The 4,295-nt window shown below is 56.6% G+C and overlaps 1 protein-coding gene across 1 annotated transcript in view; it reads right to left on the bottom strand.

Moving 5' to 3' along the window:
- Window positions 1-4,295, bottom strand: part of LOC147016159 (Kv channel-interacting protein 4-like) — a 484,774-nt gene that overhangs the window by 446,016 nt on the left and 34,463 nt on the right. The window lies entirely within an intron of this gene.

The raw sequence follows: 4,295 nt of genomic DNA, 5'->3' as shown, positions 1-4,295 counted from the left end.
CGAAAAGATGGATACAAACACAAATGGAAATGAAAAACGAAATGAAAGGAATGAACAAGCAAATGAGGGAAGAAATGAAAGAGCTGTGGGGTGAGACGCAGAACATGGGCCGAAGCCTGCAGGCGGGCATGAAGGCAGTGACCAGGGAGCTCAAAATGGCGACTCCCACGTGTCGGAGCGAGACTGAGCTGGGAGGGTGCAACGGCTGACAGGCCCGCGGTGGAGGAGCGGGTGAAAAAATAATTCGGGGGAGCGTGTTGGGCGAGGTCGTGACGGTGACCGAAAGGGAAAAATTAAATGGGGAGACCAAAACGTGTGAGACGAGACACGAGGTGACGACAAAGGAAATAAAAATAGTTGAGACAAGGGAGGTAAAGGGTGAAGAGGTGACTGAGTTGGCAGAGACACGGGAGATGGGAACGATGGGAGAGAAGACTGCACGATGAGAGACGGGGGTAAGTGACGCACACACACACACGGAGAGTAGTGGAGGATAATGGGAGTGAGCTGGCGGACCGTGCAGGGACCCGGTGCGAGCAGCTGGAAGGCCCCCTCCTCCAGGAACGAGGGAAGGGAGTATGCCCCCTTGAGCGAGAGTCACGACCAGGTGAGTTCATTCGTGTCGAGCGAGGTCGAGGGGAGGAGTGCTGCGGAACGGGTGCACGGAAAGCTTGGGGTGCGGTATAGAGGCCCCGGAGACCCTTGTGGGGACACGAATCCCCCGTGTGGTTGTTCCTGTGTGTGTGGTGCAAGGTGTGAGTGCGTCCCCGTGTGTGGAAGCGAGACCCCGTGTGTGAGTGGTGTGGTGGCGATTGTGCCGGAGTGTGTACTTCCCAGCACGCCGTGTGTGGATGATGCGCACCGCGGGTGAGTGCCCCCTGCGTGTGTGAGTGGTATGGTTTGTGTGAGTAGTATGGCACCGAGTGAGTGGAAGGCCGTGGAGTGGGAGTGGAGCCACGTGTGCGAGGGAGATGGCATGCGTGAGTGAACGACCGAGTGCATGGGAGACCGTGTGTGAGAGAGCGGTATGTAAGGGAGATGTCGGTTGGCATGTGTGAACCATGCAGCCGCTGTCTCCCCGGGGTGAATGTAATGGTGTGGAGTGTGAGCGTCGTAACACGCAGGTGTGCGTGGTTGAATAGCGACGGAGACGGCGACAGAAGAAAGAAAGCCGAATAGCGGCTGTAGTTGTTTCGGGGACCGTGCCGGGTTCACCCCGCGACGCGGTGAGCCCGAGGTCCGTGCTGGTGCAACGCACGAGACCCCCACGTGCTCGCTTGCGAGAGTGAAGTCCCGGTCCGGGAAACGCACGCGGTGGATTTGCCGATCCCGCTGGACGGACAAAGTTTAGGCAGGATTACGGATTTGGACCGGACGGGGTTCTCCACGCGATCGTGTGTGTTGCGCTCCAACGGGCAAAGCACATGTGTTCCGCGTGCGGGGAACCCCTCGAGACGTGGGGGTGTTGTTTTTTATGCGCACGGTGACGCCACATGGCTGCACGTGGGGTTGGAATCCCGCTTGGGTGGGTCCTCCCTGCCGGATAGTACCGTCCAAGGAGGGACGAGGAACACGTGCAGCTGCATGGCGTCACGGGCAGGGGCAAAGTGCGCAAGCTGTGAGTTGCCGCGCTGGTGCTGCGCATGAGAAGAAAAAAATAAAAATAAAAAAAGCAAGCCTCACTTTCGGGTGCACAGGATTCGTGGGCAAGGGGTGGAAGACCCCCACTGGCCTGGGAAGTAACTAGGATGGAAACTTAGTTAGGGGAAGGGTTAGCTTAGTTAGACCGTCTTCATGGGGCAGGGGTAAGTCCTCCTGGAGTCCATGGAATGGATGAGGTAGAGGGATTGTAGTCAGATTTAGGTTGGGAAAATTGATTAATGGGATTAGTTATTTGGAGACAGTGACAGACAGTGAATGTGTAGAGGGGACGTAGTTTAGCTACGTAGTGTTAAAAGGAACGTGCTGTGGTTTGGGGACGACGTGGGAGCACGAGTTAGTTGGGGAAGGTAGTTAGAAGGATGGCAGAGTTCAGCGGTGAGTGTGTTGAAGAGAGTTGGTGAGTGAAGTGGAAGCACGTGCTTGGTGAGTGAGTGAGGCCAGCGGGTCTGTGGGAGTGGAGCGAATGGGGAATGCATGGTGCGATGAGTGATTGGGGGGAGGAGTGACTCCCGCCCAAGGGACCCCCGAGTCAGTGTAGACTGAGTTGGTAAGGGGTTAGTCAAATTAACAAAAATGGAGGTCGTTTTTGTTGTTGGTGGGAATGTATGAGCTCGAAACCCGTTTGGAGGGGTGCAGGAGCCCTGTTGACGGGCTGGGAGCGTGGCTGCGAAAGAAGTGAGTATCGCTGGGAGTGGGTACCCCGGGCACCAGGCTAGTCGACCGTGGTAGGCCAAGGGCCCATGGGGGCCGGGATAGCGTAGTGGGCACGGGGTGCGCCTGCTTGGTGCGGGGGCCCGGGGCGCCATTAACCACGTGGGCAGAGTTGTGGGCATGGGTGACCCTAGGGAAGGGGCCCGGGGCGAAAGCCTGCCACGTGTGCGTTTCAGGGAGGTGCCATGGGGGCACTCCCCGGTGTTTAGGGAGCTGGTAGGCTCGGGAGGCAGTGGAAGCCCGGGGTGACATAGCGGGAGGTCGGCAGAGGGTCGTGCCTGCCAAAGGGAGCCACGTGTCCCAGCCATGAGACCGTGTGAGGGCCTGGAGAGAAAATTGGGGGAGCGAGGCCCGGGAACTATGAGGACACCAACACAAGCGGCCAGGAGTCTGGGTTGTTGTTAGAACCAATGGTTTAAGCGAGAGGCGCTTATTTGAAAGCCCCAGGGTGGTTTAACAGTTAAATGGATAGGGTAGAATAGGAAGTGTACCCCTCCGCACCATCCATCCCCACCATCCCATCCCCTCGCTCTCGTTGTGGGAACGCTGGACCCACTTTGGTTATAGATCGCTGAACTCTGGGGAGTGCCATTCTGGAGGCTTCGTTGGGCCTCGACAAAGGATGCCAGCTCCTCCCTTATTCCCCTCCGGGAAGAGGAACGTAGGGGTTGGGGAGTAGGCTAGGTGACAAGGATGGGTTAGCCGAACAAAGACGATAAAGAGGGTTAGGGGGCCAATTATAGTGGGGAAGTAAAAATAAAAGAATAAGTTGGGGCTAAATTGGGGTTTGACAAATTAAGGGGGTGGGTATGTACAGTAACAGGCAAAGGTGAGTAGGTGGGAGGGAGACAGGTAGGTAGGTCAGAGCCCGCCTTCCAAGTGGGCCAGCAACCACCGCACTCCCTCCACCAACCTCCACTGAACGGCAAAGGCCAGCCCGCTTCATCTCTGCTGGCTGTGTTGCTGCAAGGCCTGTGCCGGCCCACTTCATCTGCCGGCCGGGATCATCTGCAGCTGTGGTACTTCAAGGCCTGTGCCGGCCAGTTCATCTGCCGGCTGTGTTTGCTCTGCAGCGGCCTTCTTCTGCGGACTGTGGTTGCCTGCTCACCTTTGCCATGCCATGCCCACTGCCCACGTTCACCAGCCCCGTTCCAATTTTGCCTTTGCCCCCCCTGTTCATTGCCATGTGCGCCAGGATCAAGACAACAGTTTGCAAGCTGCAAGAACTGCCCTGTTGGCAGCTACAACACGGGCCTGCAGTGGCGGCCCGTGCACCGTGTTTGCGTCCATCCATTCATCCATCCATTCGTTGTGTTCATTGCGTGGTGCCACTTGAGCTGGCACGGGAGACTGCATTTGTGCAGCCCATGCACCGTTGTGGTTCACTGCGCTCTCAGTTCAAGCCATTCATCCATCCATTCGTTGTGTTCATTGTGTGTGCCCGCCAGAGCTGGCATGGAGACTGCGTTTGTGCAGCCCATGCACCGTTGTGGTTCACTGCGTTCCGATTCAAACCATTCATCCATCCATTCGTTGTGTTCATTGCGTGTGCCGCGGGCTGGCACGGAGACTGCATTTGTACAGCCCATGCAACGTTGTGGTCTGTCACTGCGTTCAGTCTGCAAAAGGGAAGGCCTTGGACCTGCGTATGAGCAGCCGGCCACGTTCCCTGTCATCTGCATTGTTTGAGCCAGAGACTGCATGCGCAGCAGCCCTGGCTCCCTGCTAACTGCTTTTCTTTTTTTGCAGAGTTCAATGATCCTGGGCCATGGTTTAGTGTAAAATTTGTAAAGTGAAGGTTAAGATGTACTGTAAATATGAGTACGCCCCCGGCATGTAAGTGTCTTTAGCGCCGGCAATTTTATTTAAGTCGTCCGTGTGAGTGAGTTTGTTTAGGTAGTTACTCAGCCCTCCAGGTTATT

Source organism: Eptatretus burgeri, chromosome 12, assembly GCF_056783735.1.
Source record: "Eptatretus burgeri isolate ZD-2024b chromosome 12, Ebu_testis_v1, whole genome shotgun sequence".
Lineage (NCBI taxonomy): Eukaryota > Metazoa > Chordata > Myxini > Myxiniformes > Myxinidae > Eptatretus > Eptatretus burgeri.
This window is presented reverse-complemented; position numbering and strand designations above follow the sequence as displayed.